The sequence below is a fragment of the Epargyreus clarus genome, unplaced genomic scaffold, assembly GCF_041222505.1.
Source record: "Epargyreus clarus isolate Ecla_fem2 unplaced genomic scaffold, WU_Ecla_fem_2.2 ptg000018l, whole genome shotgun sequence".
NCBI classification, from domain to species: Eukaryota; Metazoa; Arthropoda; class Insecta; order Lepidoptera; family Hesperiidae; genus Epargyreus; species Epargyreus clarus.
This window is the reverse complement of record NW_027332226.1, coordinates 13,699,297-13,717,377: the sequence shown is the minus strand read 5'-3', so window position 1 is coordinate 13,717,377 and position 18,081 is coordinate 13,699,297. Positions and strand designations below refer to the sequence as shown.

Genomic DNA, 18,081 nt, shown 5'->3' with positions numbered 1-18,081 from the left:
TTACAAAGATCTTAGCGCATTTAAACCGCGAATAATTGTACCCCTGCATAATATACACCTATTCTCCACACACAACATAGCAAGAGTACGCAAAAAATGCACGCATAATCATATCAAATACAAAAATTTAAACAAATGATCAGTACAATTTATTTATTTAGTATTTGATATAGGAAACAACGTTATATAATTGGCGGGTTACTCAATTAAAGGGCATCATAAGTGTTTGGGAGTTGCTATAATAATATTTATATTGTACATTTCGGAAAAGTCCTGATAAATCCTAAATCATGCTCACCCTACAACCACACGTGTGTATTGTTTAAGCTTGGAGACCATCCTACCAATTTTCCTTCTACGGATGATCGTAGTTATCCAAACGGTTTCAAAACTTGCGCCCTTCTTGTAGGGTCTAGTTTTGATGGAAAACTTATTTGAAAGTTATTGTAAATAGTTGTAAGTTTTGTAACTGGATCGCGGCGTGCCTCTTAGGGCCTATACACACTGAATGATTTGGTTGATGTCCCAGAAAATACACAGGTTTGAATATTTTACTACAATGTACGCATGTAATCAATAATAGATAGAGTAAATGGATCATACCTGTTATACAATGTTTTTTCTCATAATAAATAAATTTACTTGTTTTTTTTTAACAAACTGAGACAAACATACCAGTTATCATATGGCATTGATAAAGTTGGTACTGTTATCAACAACCCATTTTTTACAACCGGGTAAAAGTCTCCTATCAAAATGGATAGGATTTAGACCATAACCCACCACGATGTTCAAATGGTAGTTAAATTAGTATGTATGAATATGTTATACATTTTTAATCTATACTAATATTATAAAGAGGAAAACTTTGTTTGTTTGTTTGATTGTAATGAATAGGCTCAAAAACTACTGGACCGATTTTAAATTCTTTCACCATTCGAAAGCTACATTATCTACGAGTATCAAAGGCTATATTTCATATGAAATATATTTGATAAATAGATTTTGAGGCGGTACAAAGTTTGCCGGGTCAGCTAGTATGTTATACAATTAAAATATTACATATAGTTTCATCGGGACCAGAGGTCGGTGCATTACCTGGCACGCCCTATAGCCCAAACAGCTTTATGGATTTGAACATAAGAGGTCGTTAAATTCGTCTGAATTATGGGAGCGACAAAGGGTATTTTTAAGCCGTCAAATCATATTCAAAATATTTTTGAAATTTGAAGATTCTGTGAACGCACCCTTACACCTGAGACATGGCCGTGCTCTCGTGGTTTCGTAATGTGAAATGCCAGACTTCGTGTATCGTATTGTTAAACCAACGATACTTATTTTGTGTTATTCAATTATCTTTGTTTAGCTACTTTCTATCACACCTAGGATACTTTCATTATGAATCAAGAATGCAAGAAATAAATTCGATTTACCTAAAATATTTTAATACAGTAGTGTAGCGCTGTCATGTTTTTATTTATATTAAATATGAAAAGTATGATGAGGAAGCAATATAACTAATGGTCTAACTTAGTCCTCAAAGCATTTGAAGCATTTTTATCTGACTATTAAGCATACAACTTTTCATGGTCGACTCTAGGGGCATCGCACTATCACCTATTCTGCCTCATAATAATAATGTTAAGCACTGCTTAGTCCTATCGTAAGGTAGGGTAAAGGCGAGACGTCACAACTCAGTCTTACATCAGCAATCCATGTTTGGCTAACCTTAATTACCAGATGGAGGCTCATGTTCTTCTAGAACTTTAAATGATGAATTAAGATTCTGTTCTAGGTTTACAGGGCCGCACTAAAAACTTACGATCAGATAGTCTGCATTCAAATAAAGAAGGATTATTTTTTTAATGGGGAATGGGGTACTGTAAAGTCATAAATGCATTTCGATAAACCATTCTCTAAACAGCTAACTACAGAACCCCGAAACTCAACTCACGCTTGACAAATTCTTAATCAACTAATTACGAATTTACAACTTCAATATTGCTTCATAACTCAAATTAAAGCAAAAAACCTAATTCCAAGATTACAAATGTTTCTCTCCACTTGAGTATGCTTTCATCTTTATCTACTTCCCGCTTCCTCCCGAAGGATTTCCTAAGAATCCCTTTGTCTACTGAAGGATGAATACAAAGAAAACAAGGATTTTGGTCGAGACCAAAATTTAATATATTGTTGGCTCGTAGAATAAAACGTTTGTTTAAATCGATAGTTATAAAATGGTGGACCAGACTTGCATCTAGCCGTTTGTCTAAACAAAAAATCTAGGTTTATTTTGTCTACAATCGCCAGTTATTTATAATCAATCTGTACCAACAAAAGATAGAAATTTGACAATGTCTAGTAACGCTAATGGCGTAAAAAAAGCTTTGCCGAACATAGCGTAGTGATTATGAACCGGCTCCTTACGCTGCGGGTTCCAGGTTCAGTTCCCATGCACCTTAGATTTCTCGAGATTAAACCGCTGGAGATAAACATACATGGCAAAAATATCTTAACATTGGTGCATGAACCTATCAACTCCCAATAAGCTAGTATTTTGTGAACTTATACGTAACCAATACCCACTATTCTCTTACTTTTTAAATTAAGCTTTTATTGATGTCTAAACCTCAAGGTAGGTAGGTACTCTTGCCACCCTCTGTTTTATTTGAAACCAACGACCAGAATTGAGACTATAACTGACACTTAAATATGTGTACTAAAAATATTTAGGACACTAAAGTACACTTTTAAAAATATCCAAAACTTTAATATTTTTCTCTTCAAATAAACATTAAACATTATGCTCTTAGTTTAACAATAACACTGAGCTTGATTTATTGCTACCCCTATGACTTTGCCAAGACATAATGGATCCAGTACATTGCTGTCTGAAGGTGGTAGAGCCGATTCCGGCGACACTACCGCCACACCTATTTCTGTCTATTAACAATAGTCCTAAGCGCTGTGTTCCGGTTTGTAGGGTGTGGTAAGGGAGGAAAAGTTTTCCGAGACATTCCAGCTTAGTCCACATGGGTAGCGGCGCATCTGTGACCGACCTCAAGTAGGAATATAATCCTATCTTGTGTTGATTACAGTTGTCCATAGGCGACAGTAGCCACTTACCATCAGGTGAAATGCACGCTTTTCTGCTACTACTATATTATAAAAAAAAGTAATTGGAACAGTAAAACACACTTTTAAAGATACTAAAAAAATCATAATATATTTTTCAACTCTTCAAACAAACATTCAACCTTATATTCTTAATTCAACAATAACACCGAGCTTGATTTATTGCCGCCCCGTATGACTTTGCCAAGACGTAATGGATGTCGACTGTTCCCTATATTGCAGTCTTTAGACTAAAACGAGGATATTACTTAATGCCACTGGTTGGAAGCCAAGTGTAGTTACTGAACTGTGCTGAACCAGCTTTATGGGAATTTGTTTTGGCGTATAGCTAAATATAATTAAACTAAGATGTCTGTAGAGGAAGTCTGGCAGTCTGTATTTGTAAACATCTTTATATGAAATACGTTTAAAGGTGGTAGAACCCTTTGTGGTTCCACTCTGGCGGCACCACCCCCACCCTTATTTCTGTCTAATAAAAGCAGTGTTAAGCATTGTGTCCTAATTTGGAGGGTGTGGTAAGGGAGAAATACGTTTCCGAGGCGATCCAGCTTAGACCTCAGGGCAAGCAACGCTCTTATTGCCAACCTCAGGTAAAAATATAATCTTATCTGAGGTTAACTACAGATGATCATGGGCAGCAGTATAACTTACCATCAGGTGGACTGCATTAGTGCATACTCTTTTGCTATATCATTATTATAAAAAATATAGTCAATCACCCCACACTGGACCAGTGTGGTGGAGACTGACCTCTCCTCTGTTAGTTATGAAAGATTATCCTAAAATATACCTTGTAACCTAATTCATACAGATTAAAAATCTTACATGTAGCATAATACTGTTGATTTTGTTAATATTTTCTTATTCGCATACAGTGTCAAATTATAAAAACTTATCTCTATGTATAGTAACGCCATCTAACGGCACATACTCATACCACTTTCTCCGAACACGTTTAGACATTGTTTGTCGTACGCGAACTGAATACTAGATGGCGCTTCCCGGATGTAAAAGAATGAAAGTATGCAATGTGAAGCGCGGAGCTTTCCACGTTACGTTATAAACAGACAGGTGGCGCTCAAAGTTGCAACGTAATTGAAAAGTCTAATACAATAATAATACTTAATTACGCTAAATGTAGAGATAGATAGAAATAAAAATATATTATTATGTCTATAAAATTTCAAACGTAAGTATATCAAAAAATATTATCCATCTGTGAGTAAATATTTCAGTATTTACTCACAGATGGATAATAATTTAGCTATATTAAAGACCAACTAAGAGTACTCCTGATAATTGAAATTAAGACAGTTATTATTCAAAAATACAGTATAGTCATGCACTATTAAAATTAAATAAACCTAACCTTACTCATGTTATGTAATTTTTATTTTTGAATTAAGCGAATTCATTTACTGAAATTATTTCAATCACTGTTTTAGTTGAAAGCTTTACCAAGTTTAACTTCTCACTGTCGACAGATAAATAAACATTAAACCATTTGCATTTTGCCAAACATTTCAAATGCATTAGGGGTCATAGGTACCCTATAACTCAAATGTTTATTGCACTAACCGCGTATTACCGTACATCCCGTTTAGCAATGACATTGAGATAGGCTATAAACGCATGTCTGTAAATCTTGCTACCCCAACCCTCGTGCAACCCTCGAATGCATTCCGACACGTCCGCAGGCAATTACACTCATATCTAACCCTTGAAACGTCTGTTTACGTGTGGGTCTCCGACAACCCTATGATGCAGACATGACATATCTAGTTGTCATAGCATAGCTCTTCTTTGGTGAAACGAAACGATACGGTACCGGCACGGCACCGGCGCCGATAACACGACACCGACAGCTGTTTCTTTTATTTTATGAACTACAACCACACGAAACGGTAGGAAGCGGTAGAGTATGTCTGACACTCTATGATGCAGATATGACATATCTAGTTGTCATAGCATAGCTCTTTTTTAGTAAAACAAAACGATACGGTAACGACACGACACCGACACCGATAGCACGACTTCAGCAGTTGTTTTTTCGACCGACAACCGAAACGGTAGAGTTTTAACTTTGATTTCCTAAACCTATTTCATGAGTGAAGTACAATTAAATTATTATAATTTATTTATTTAAGAAAGATGACGTATGTGTCAATTAATATCCTTAGACGGGAAAGCTTACGAGTACACTACACTTACAAAGACCCCCTACACCGTCATGCTATTGTGCCGTCGCGGACAGTCGGCGCCGGTAACGACATGACGATGTCGTGCCCGACCAATGAGACGCCGTGCGGCAAAATTTCATAGATTTATACATGATTTATACATCCTCTGATGTCGTTGCCGTGCCGTGCCGTTATCGTCAATTTAAAAGAGCTCAGTCTTTGTTTTACCGTGTGTGTTGTAACTGTCATATTTCCCCTAACACTACAGCTGGCTTATTAACTTTATCCGCATGACACATGAGATACTTCACATGTTTTGAAAAATGAAAAACCCGACTACATAAATAAGGTATTTAGAAGAGCCGCGCCAAACGTAGGAACTATATTTTTGTAATAGTTTTTATAATGTAGAAGTCAAAAATACATTCTGCGACATGGGAAGTGATTACTACAACCCATTGACTTCTGTAATCAACCCCAGATAAAATTGTATTGCTACCTCAAGTCTGGCACAAATGTATTGCTATCCGTGAAGACTAAAGTGGAACGCCTTGGATAATTACGTCTCCTTTACCACACCCTTCAAACCAGATCACAGCAACGCTTAACACTGCTGTTATTAGGCAAAATTTGTCGCAGTGGTGTCACCATAGTCGAACCACAAAGGGTTCGACCACCTTCAATTTTTTTTTCTTTAAGAAAGGTAGCAAACCCTATCTTCAGCTGATCTTATAAAATGTTTTACAATAAAAGTTACAAATAGGAACACAATCGGCGGCCCTTAATTCGTTCCACGTGTGTATGTGTTCGAGCCCATATGGTATCTATAATGATCACAGAAGATAGAATATCCCTTGCCTCGTATGCTCTTCGCTGTACTGTCGATTGGTCTCAGATAATAACAGTCAGGTCATTGTTAAGGTATTTTAGTTTTACAGTCCTTTGAGTTGGTGGAATGTAGTGGGAGTTAGGACGGATACACACATACAAATAGGTAAAATGGTAAAACTGTCGCTTGTGTGCTGTTATGATATTCCCGCACACAAAATACATTCGAACTTAGTAAATATTAGTTAACGCATATCACGTACGATTGAAGGTTGAAGTACCCTTTATGGTCCTTCTCCGGAGGCACCACCCCTCATCCTTTTTTGTCTAATAAGTGCAGTGCTAAATGCCTAATACGCGCTGATGTGTTTGAAAGTTGTGGTAATCTTTAAAGATAGCAACCCATCTGTGGCCCACCTTAAGTAAGAATGTAAGCTTATCTGGGGTTAATTCCAGATGTCTATGGGCGGCAAAAGCCTCTTACCATCGGGAGGACCAAATGCTCGTTAGCTATTTCTAAGTAAAAAAAACATTTAGTTCCTACACCATGATCACAGATGGCGCTGTATTCCATTAAAGCTACGAATTTATTATACGTATATACGTACAGTCAGCTCCAAAAGTAGATGCACACATAAGGTTTAAAAAATAGCTATACATTGAAGCTTTGTTGAGTAACTAAACACAACTAGCACCATAATCAGATGGACGTCGTAAAGTTTCAAAAGTAGCTGAACACTACAGGGTCAAAAGTAGCTGAACAGTGACATATCATGTTAGTGACGTTAGGCATTTTTCACATACGGTGTTCAGCTTTTGAGTCATTAGTGTTCATCGAATTTTGTCAATTTACGATGATCATCTAATTATGATGCTAGAGGTGTTTAGCTACTTATGAACGTTTTGGTTTATAGGTATTTTTTGGACTTTGATCTGATCATATACTAATGAAGCTGACTGTACAAAACTCATTGAATTTTAGTTGCAATTTCTTGCCTGCTTGCAACTAATGGAACATGTGACCGGATCCACATGGCGTCAAGATCAAACGGGAGGAAGCTGCGTGCATCAAATCTGCATCTGTAAACAATGCGCTAAATTGATACGAGATTGTTAAGTTTTACGATTGTATATAATATACATACGTTTATATTTCTTGAAAGTTGAAGGAATGGTACTTAACACGTTAGCTGCGGAACGCGGCTTAAAACACCTCGTCCATGTCTGGTCGTTATAGCGGTAAGAAAAAACTTTAACTTCTCTGTGGTGCGAGAGGCATAACTTCCGTCTGGTTCAGTGTAGGAGAGTGATAACTATATGTTTGTGATGTGCTACTGATTCCTAGTTCTATGGTACACCAACCTAATGTCGGGTTTGTTAGACCTCGTACCGCACTGAACAAATAATAATGCTAACACAGTGCGGAACGAGGTTGCGAACGCCTCGTTTCCCCACGCACCTCGTACCGCACCCCACGCTACCTTCACGTGGTTAGTGTTGTGCAACGCAGTCGAGGCTGTCTTTGTGTTTAAAATTATCATGTCGAAACGTTGCCGAAAAAAGTTGATCATGGAGGAAGATGAAGAAAAACCGGTTGAAAAATCTGAGCCAGAATCAGAATACAGGAAGATATTTCAAAAACAGGTAAGTTACAAATATACTCTGTCTAGGTGAAAGTCCAGTAGTGAGACTTGGCAGGCTAGGCGTATATCCGTATAGTAAAAAATTACATTATAGATAATTACGTTTCCTGTTATGGTTCAAACAAAAGTTAAGTAGCTACATTATTGATATAGGAAACGTAGGCAAAATCGTTACCGAGTATTCCGATTACTCTTTACCCTAATCTACTCGCTCCTACTTTTCAGAATCCACTGCAAAGAAAGCACATCATCTCGATAAGGGTCCAAAGAAGAAGAGATGTGTCGGATGCTACGAAAAACTCCGCACATTCTTGACATGTCGTGAGGCAGACAAAAAAACCAAAAAAAAAATCTCACGGAATGCACTGTTTGCAAAAAACCTTATTGTCTGAAATGTTTCAATGAAAAACATCCATAACTTTTCCCCTTTTTGTATTCATTCTGTCCATAACGTTGATAAATAAAAACAATAAAATAAAATCGATATTTATTTTCCCATCACTAAATTATATGGAAACCTGCCATTTTTCAGTGCGGTCCGAGGTGCATTAGACCCACATTTTATTTTACCCATAGAATCTAGAGTAACGAATTTAACCAAGGGCGGCGGCAGTTTTAGGTTAATCAACTCATTGTTAATAATAATCAAGACAAAAGCCGTCGATTTTGTCTTATTTGGCGCCAAAAAAAGGATTTTAGTCTCCTTCGGGCGGTGGGATTTAACACGCCTCGTGCCGCCACAATGTCGGATATAGGACGAGGTTTAAAACAACTCGTAACGCAGTAATGGAAAGTACAGAAAAATCTGTGACGCAGGGAACGTGTTAAGAGACGCGCTTGAAAGAGTTTAATGGCTGTAGAACTTTAGGGATAAAAAGTTTTGAAGTAACTTTTTGAATCCATTTGAATTTTTATTTTAACTTCAATATCTACTAAAATTAAAAAAAATAATAGTAGTATTTCTAAGGAATGTGGAAAAATAATATTAGTTTTTATTACACTTCTAAGGTATCGAATATTAGTCAGCACGGTGGAATCGCGGACAAACAATGAAGGCAAGTACTCTATGTAGCATCCGTGTAGAGTTCCCATAGCGAAACATATCTCTATCTTTCTGCAACGTTGATTTACAACTTTTTATAAAAGATAGAAAATCAAGAAGACGTCACCAGAGAGTACTGGCCACGGTCCCCCTCCATTTTGAAATCAATATAAAGTTGTATTAGGTTTATTCCCTTTATCAAAATACAATGTATTAAAAAAAACTCTCAAAACTATTCGTCTATACTAATATTATGAAGAGGAAAACTTTGTTTGTTTGTTTGGTTGTAATGAATAGGCTCAAAAACTACTGGACCGATTTTAAAATTCTTTCACCATTCGAAAGCTACATTATCCACGAGTAACATAGGCTATATTTTATATGAAATATATTTTAAAAATAGATTTTGAGGCGGTACATAGTTTGCCGGGTCAGCTACGAGGGTAACCGTACTTAAAAACGCACCCGTAGTAAGGTATATTCCTATGCAATTAAAATTCCTATACAAAAAGTATTTAGTTCTTTTGCGCCTTTTTTGCATACCAATTCGACAAAACTATATCATGGACATAACAAAATAATATAGTTGAAATTCACTTAAACCACAATAGATGATTATTAACGTTATCGACTAATTTAAACAGTACCCTTACCCTCCTGGTAAGGGTACAAATATGTTTACGTATTTGCCCATACAAATTCCAATCAGCGCCCCTAGCGGACTGTGTGCAGAACTAGGAAATCGTATGGGCCAATACGTAAACAAATACCAAAACAGTCATATTCGTCAAAACGTAAAAACTCATGGTAAGGGTAGAGATCTCTATAGTTCAAAGGGCAGAGATAGCGGCATTTGATAAGGCACAGGGCAATCTTTGTTTGCAAGTATTATTAGTCATTTTGTTTATAATTTATTAAAAAATGTAAAGTTGCAGAACACTTATAGTTCCACTCCAAAGGCACCACCGCCACACCTAGGTCTACCTAAAAACAGCGTTAAGCGCTGCTGTGTTCTGATTTGATGGTTGGTAAGGCATACTTTCCCTAAGCGATAAGAGTAATTCCTTACCTTAGTTAGGAGTTAGACCTTAGATAGGATTTTAATCTTATCCGGAGTTGATTACAGATGTCCATGAGCGGCAATAGCCACTTACCATTGGTTGACTGCATGCTCGTCTGCTACATCTATATTATAAAGGTCAGTGAAAATTTTAAAATAAATAAGCAACGCCCCTGTCTGGCCCAGAAATATTCCCGCTTGTGAACTAACTACTGTAGGTATATAAACATTTTTATAGAAAATTTTATCGAAATCGATTGGACGTTTATCTTAAATAAATTATTATAAGTATTGCTCGTTAGCACACGCTTCACGGAACAACACAGCAGTACTTAACACTGCTGTTATTAGGTAGAAATATTATTAATAGCCGTATCTGGAGACAAACGGAATGAATCACAAACGGTTCTAAATAAATGGACCACATTCACTTTAAAGTTCATTTTTACATAGAATTGTTAATTCTATGTAAAAATGCGAATTTATTTATTTATTTATTTATTTACTCAAAACTTACATCTAACATTACAGGCTAACCTAATGCGTTAGTGTAGTGAAAAAATATTGGTAATTATATTAAATATTAATTGTTAATAAATACAAATTACATCCAAAATTCAAATTAGTCAAAAATTCCTCAAACTGAATTTTGCTAAGTCCCTGTACATGTAGTACAATAAACATTTTACCAAAAATATATTTATTTATATACAAATTCCACAACTTAATTTTATTTATGTATATATACATATTATTTTAGAATTAAAAACTAAAAATATGTTTATTAGTTATCTTTTTTACTTTTCTCATATATAATTTTTTTTGTTAAAGTATTTTTTTAGATCCAAGCCATCAACTTAAACGTAGATTAAAAAGTCAATATGTATAAAACGTGCAAAAATGAGTAAAACGTGACAAATTTTTTCGCGAGTGTCAGAAGTGGGATTCGAACCCACGCCCACAGAAGTGGACTGCGACCTGAACGCAGCGCCTTAGACCGCTCGGCCATCCTGACTATGTCGATTGGATCAAAAAATTTCTACACTTTCGTCAAAGTCGTCGCATAGGATTGTAGTGCGCATGCCCGTTTAAATGCAGGCCGCGTAATCCTAACCACGGAAATCTATTTAAATACATGTTGTTAGAAATATAACCAATTTATTCAATTATAGTATTATTTTAATTAATTATTTTGTGTTATTTTAATAATAATAACTGGCAGGTACGATTGTATGAGTTAGCGTAAAAAAAGAAAAAGAAGACGTTTGAGTTGTATTTTGCACGGGATTAATAAAAGTTGCTAATTTGATCAAGAAATAGTTTTATTTTATTAATATATAATAAAGGTTGTCCCTGAAACTGATCACAAATGTGTTGCCAATAATTAAGATGAAGATGGTGACCTCACATGTAAGGACCATTCACCTTTCCAAGAAAACAAGCACTTCACACAAGAAATAGATGTGACCGTGGTAGATACTTTTCTGTACCCTTAGTATGAGCTTTTACAAAAATGACTGTTTTTTGTATTTGTTTACGTATTTCCCAAACATTTCCAATCAGGTCTGTTCCGCTGGGGGCGCTGATTGGAAATGTATGGGCATAACATATATAAAGAAATACAAAACCAGTCATTCTTTTTAAAACGTAAATACTCATACCAAGGGTACTGGTCAAACCATACTGATACTACTACGTTCCAAACTGTGTTGTACTATAGTTAATTTTTACTCTAATAGACCCGTATGAAAAGTTTCGTAGTTTCGTGTTTCGTAGAAAATAGTAATCTGAATAAATTTAAGTAAATTGATTTAAAATTAAAGATTTTTTTTACTTTTTTGACTTATCCGTCCTAATTAATTGTCAATATCACCAATTTCTTCTGCTGGACTTAACCTTCTCTCAAAATATAAAGGCGGTTCACTCAAAATAAAAAAAAAAACATAGTTCACGGTACGAATTGGTAGACTTGACACTGCTATAAAGGTACTATACACAATAATTTTTAAGTAAAAAGTATTTTTTTATGTACAAAAAGCATTTAAAGTAACATTTAATACCGTCCGATTGATTGCCACGCACTATCCTGTGGCCTCAACATTGTTGGCTCTTTACAAAGAGCCAGCTCTTTTAAGGGCGCACTGAAGAGCCATCACAACTGTCCACGATATATGAAAACTAGATGTGATATTAATGTTTACTTTTTAAACTAAAAACAATATTAACCTAAGTAGGTCCTAAACGAAACAGTTACATATGATGTTAAAGATTCCTTATTTATAATTATTTTCTTTTAGCATGACACTCTATAATTGGATTAGCGTACAAAATATTAAGTAATAGTTTTAGGTAGTGATGTAGTCATTTACGTCGTCGTCAAGCTATTATTGCCCCATTGCAGGCCATAGTGTCGCGCGATTTCGTTTAGCCCATAATACTACAAAATAACGCACTCGCTAAGTGCGAATTGATACACATCATACACCTTTGAGATTTTCTTAATAACTCTCGGGTGAACTTGTTTGAAAACGATGGTTTTCTTAGCATGTGATTTCGAAAAACAAAAGGTACTGGTATTCCAACCTCGGACGAGGTGGAGTTTCAAAACTTTACATTGCAAAAATTTCATGATACCTTTTCGGTCACTTCCAGTACTTAAAGTTCTTCGTCACTCATCTGGCATTAGCTATTGAGGCGGCGTAATAGCGCATGGACAATGGCTCATATTGTGGCCCTGTGAGCATCCGTCTTTATGCTGGCTTATTGGGCTTAAGATGAATAATGATACAGGCTTCGATAGAAGTGTGGATATTATGATTCAGAATATTCGCAACATATCTTTCAATATGGATAAAGTATTTAATAAGTGTACAGAGGTGGAAATTTAATTAATTGACACCTTGTGAGAGAATATCAGTGTAGCCAAAGTTACCTACATAACTACAGAAATATTTTGATTCGTGATCATGAACAAACATACAAGTGATACACAAACATAATATAAACCAAGAATAAAAATATTAATCATTTGGATGTTTACGTCGCCCGGAATCGAACTTGGAACCCTCTGTGTCTCTAATATCTATCAATTTCTATAGTCTTCTCTCGTATGAGAAAGTTTTTGAACGTACCTACGACGCTGACCAAATGTGCTAGTATACGCACCCTTTTGAGGACTTTGTTTTGCATTACTCTCTTAGTATAGGTAGGTATACCTAGATGTTTAGAAATGTTTACCTATGTCCTGTAGTGAAACATAAATAGGGTTGCAGTCATGTTGCTCCTATTTCCCACTCAAAGTACTTCACCAAAATAGATTTAAGTAGACAAAGGTACCTTATCTATAAGTGAAACGTGTGAACAAACTTACCTACATTATGCATAACTAAAACATAGTGGTAGGTTGGAATAAAAATATATTTTGCAAAATTAATTTTCAGGCGCGACGCGACGTCACAGCTTCGACACTTTAACTTACATGGTGTTTGGTGCAATTTGAGAGTTACAAGCGATTACATTAATATAAAAGCGTTTTTACGCCTTTGTGTTCGTTTGAGAGACATAGATAAAATGAGGCTAAAACGTACCGATACTATCATCATGACGTAAGAATAACATTATATTTAAAATATTTGTTTCCTTCCTATAACTCTTTGCTTGTCGCTTTTTAAGACCCGTTACCTCTATTTACATTAATGCGGATTGATAGAGAAATTCTACTTATTTTACGCCTTCGCTTGGTTTCGCGTCAAATCCTAAAATTACCTAACATTTAAACAAAATAAATAACCATTTTTTACAGTCTCTAGCTTATTTTGGTGAAATCCTTATGACACCCGTACTTCGTAAAACTAACTTCCATAAAAATCAAACCGCATTTATTTCATATATTGTAAAATATAGATTATAAATACCTTCACATTTAGTCTGCATCATTACCATTTCTATCCATTAAAAAGCTTTAACTTTACTCGTTATTTCTTACAACTTGTACCACACACCACCCACGCACACGTGTGCCGTGTTTATTATTCGCTGTCATCGAAAATGCACCGCGTCCGCACCGCACTCGTGCAAGCCACATTAACCCTACTTCCACGGTCATGTTAAATACATCAGGGTTAATGAGTAATGTTGGTAAATCAAGGTAGTCATGTTCAGTGGATATAAATGTGATTAAAGCTTAAAATACTTGGGGGTGATTACTGATTAGTTTAATTCTTAAGTCAGCATTCACAATTTAGGCATTCGATTTGGGGTTTGCGGTTCGAATCCCATGCCCGTAAAAATCTTAGATTTTGCGATTTTGTGATTTTAAGTATAATTTGCTTAAACGGCGAAGAAAAACAAGAAGAAATATACACGTTTAAGAATGCTTAAAATATCTGAAAGGTGTATAAATTATTACATAAGATATATATAATTATTATATAAAATTTAAGTACTGTTAAACCACAATAAGTGGTCTCTGTTATCTATGGACATCGAAAACCAACTTTATACAATAGTGGTTCTACCTAGAGCCGATCACAGCCATGTTGCCACTTGAAGAATAAAGTCGCCTAATATGTAAGTTTTACTTTTTCATTTATATTTTGTGAACGCAAATCTACAAACTTTGTTGAAGTAGTCTCGTAAAACTTCACCAGTATTGTGTGGAATCAATACCTATGATGGTATTAGGGACCACCCCACCATTAACACACTATGGGGCTAAGTCAGGGGCAATCATTCCACGCAATTTGCTCTCAAGTAGCAGTGAACACGTAGGCTAGTTTTCTATCGGTAATTTTGTATTCTTCCCTTAGAGATACAAAATATGGCTCTACTGTTTCTGAGGGTGTAGTTTGGGTCCACGAAAAGATACAAGTGTGTCTCTATATATAAATACGTAACCGTTTCCGAAATAATACGTTTGTGCCTATATATGTACTTAAATCAATTAACACGGTTTTATACGATACACATAAAGACACAAACACTGAAACCCAACACAGAAATCTAAACTCATCATAATATAAATATCGGTCTGGCCGGGGATCGAACCCGACATCCACTGCCTGTTAGACGGCGACTACGCCAAGCGGGTCGTCGTTAAAAAAATAAGTGTCGTTTAAAGACGTCAATTTGTAAGAGAGACTGCTTAACTGCAACCCAACTAACACTTTAAATCAGTTCTCTACGCTCGCTTACCACCATTACATAAAAAATATACCCTTATATTTATTATATTTTTAATCCCTCAGCAATATTTTTAAAAGCTACGAAGAATATTAGACACACAATAAAACCCTACACAAATTGTCTAGACTATACCATAACTTTAATGTGATAGAGTACTATGTGATTACGATGTGTGACGTATATTTACGTCATTAAAATAATTAAGTACATGCTTTGCCACGACTCCACAAACACTTGTCTCGATTAATATACGGTAAAAAAACATGACGTATTTTTTTTGTTGTCGTGATATCACGGACTGGAAGTATCAAGCGGCGTTTACATAATATTTTAAAAGTAATGCAGACATTTTATTATTAAAGTCGGTATGTACACATTGGGATATTATTTAAAAATAATTTAATTAACAAACAACTTCATAAACGTTTTCTTATTAATAGAATCTAAGTATTTCTCAAAACTGGGAGAGGACCCTTGTTCAGCACTGGGGACTTGAGTTAATCTTATTTATGGAGCATAGAAGCCCAAAGGTTTATTATATGGCAAGTAAATAGTTACTTTTGTTATACTTAAGAAGATTGAAGTAGAAAACAACCATGCAGTCCACCTGATAAATGGTCACTGCTACCCATGGTATCTATAACACTCCATATAAAAAGGGATATTAGCTGAACTAATATGACTACCTTATAAGTAAGTCAGCTGGCATCTACACTCACCACACAAAGACTGCTTCACATTCAAAAAGGGTAATGCAGTAGTACCTCCCCTGTTTAACAATAGTTCTACCCCTTTTTAAATGTATAAGGTAATATAATACTACTAATCACCTATTAATTTACACGTCTAATTTATGGGTAATATTGAAAACTATCGGTCTTGTAATCGTAATAGCGGTAGCGTAGCGGTATTTAAGCTACCCGAAATACTGTAGCATTTGTAACCCTACTCTGCTCTTGTAGGGTTGCTTTTAATAACTTACGGATACAGCGGTAAGGGTATGTTATCACCCACTGGTAGCATGCGAGCTAATATATTATTTTAATTCAACGTCAAACCATTATTGTCATTGCTGGGCAGATCTCCACTCAGAATATGATGGGTTAGGCCATGGTCCACCTCGCTAACCAAGAGTTCAAGGTGGTAGATTTGTGGTTCGACTCCGGCGGCACCACCGCCACTCCTATTTCTACCTAATAAAAGCAGTGTTCGGAGCTGCTGTGTTCCGATTTGAAGAGTGTGGTAACGGAGACAGCCTTTTCCGAGGCGTTCCAGCTTATTCCTCAGGGGTAGCAGGCGCATCTGTGGCCGACCTCAGGTAGGAATATCTTATCCTATCTGGGGTTGATTACAGATGTCCATGGGCGGTAGTAGCCACTTACCATCAGTTGGACTGCATGCTCGTCTGCTACTCTTACATTATAAAAAAAAAAAGTTATACGGCAAGAATTCCTAAATGTAGAGTTACAAGTGGGAAGTCTTTTAAAAAAAATAATCTTCGACTCCCGTGGAAATACTATTAAGAGCTTACGAAGCTTACATTTATGTTCCAGCAAAGCTCTGTCTACTTGATATTATCCAATTAAATATTACTGAGAATATGAAAATGGTTAGAATGACAGGCGAGTAATCACTATTTCGGCTTCTTTTCTTATTTTTGTGTATATTTTTTGACATACGATCATGCACCTTATGGTAAATAGCTACCAAGATATTTTCACATTTAATTAATTAACTACTAAATATGCGTCATGGCAGACCTTTAAGTTCCTTCATAAGTTCTCAGCATATCAAATTAATACATATCTACTATCATTTGACAATACAGAGAATTCGTAAATTCGACGTCACTTTAAAAATGTATGCATACCTTATCTAAAAAAATCAGTATTCCTGGGCAGAAACACCAAACCATTTTACAACCGGATTTGAAACTTAAGATGTTACTTAACATCATGTTAATGTATACAAGTGCCAATCCAAGATAATAAATCTTGGCACCTGTCTTTGTACTATGTTTAATACATACGCTAATACATAATCGATACATATGTACGACGAGCTGCGCCTGCGACTTCGTTCGCAGAATATAATCAATTAAACAACGCCATCTGTCAAACTCAAGGTACACAACCGAGAACTGACATTCTCCGCGTCATGCAATGTTAGGAAAATTACCTATAATTTTAAATTGTAATAACTTTCCATAACGTTGATCGATTTTAAAGAGAAGGCTAAATGATTAGTCAAGATACGCACTATAAGTACATTTTTTTATATATTTGAGCCTAACGATAAAGCAGACGTGCTACCTGATGGAAAGTAGTCAACGTCGCCTATGAACATTTGCAACACCAGGAGAGTCGCCAATGCATCGCCGGCTTTGAAGGAGAGCTCCTTTTGCACCTTTTCTGAAGAGCCCCATGTCATAACGCTCCGGGAATTCCTCTTTAATAACCAATTGCATTTAATTTAGTAGTTTTGCTTTGATGCGATTTCAAACACAGACAAAAATACAGAAAGATTCTCAAAAATGATAGAATTCCTTTTTTATATATTATAGGTAGCAGACGAGCATGCTTTCCACATGATATTAAGTAGCTACTGCCGCCCATGAACATCTGCAATCAACCCCAGACAAGACCAAATTCCTGAGGTTGGCCACAGATGCACCGCTATCCCCTGAGACTCAGCAATCTATTGGCATATTTTCTTATTGTCAGTTATCCTAACTTTTATGCTACATTCGAAGTACAGACACAGAAGTTCTTATTATACGAGTATGTACCGATATAGTTTAAGCCACAAAGCTGTACCATTTTCGATGAAAGGACGTGCGTTCAATACAGTAGACCAATCAATATCCATCGTGATTCGCATCACGTCAAACGAAAACAGCAAACAGATGCATGCCTGATAGGTAGCATAATGTTTTGTCGGGTGTACGTATGTTTTGTTAGGCTAGTGCACATTGAACGCTGAGATATAATAAATCTTTTATATAATTGA

The 18,081-nt window shown here is 35.8% G+C and overlaps 1 protein-coding gene and 1 non-coding gene across 2 annotated transcripts in view; both read right to left on the bottom strand.

Annotated features, from left to right (window-relative positions):
- Positions 1–18,081, bottom strand: part of LOC140749899 (kinesin-like protein CG14535) — a 407,024-nt gene that overhangs the window by 350,514 nt on the left and 38,429 nt on the right. The window lies entirely within an intron of this gene.
- On the bottom strand, positions 10,820–10,903 carry TRNAL-CAG (transfer RNA leucine (anticodon CAG)). The gene has a single exon. It is a non-coding gene; the product is annotated as a tRNA-Leu (tRNA).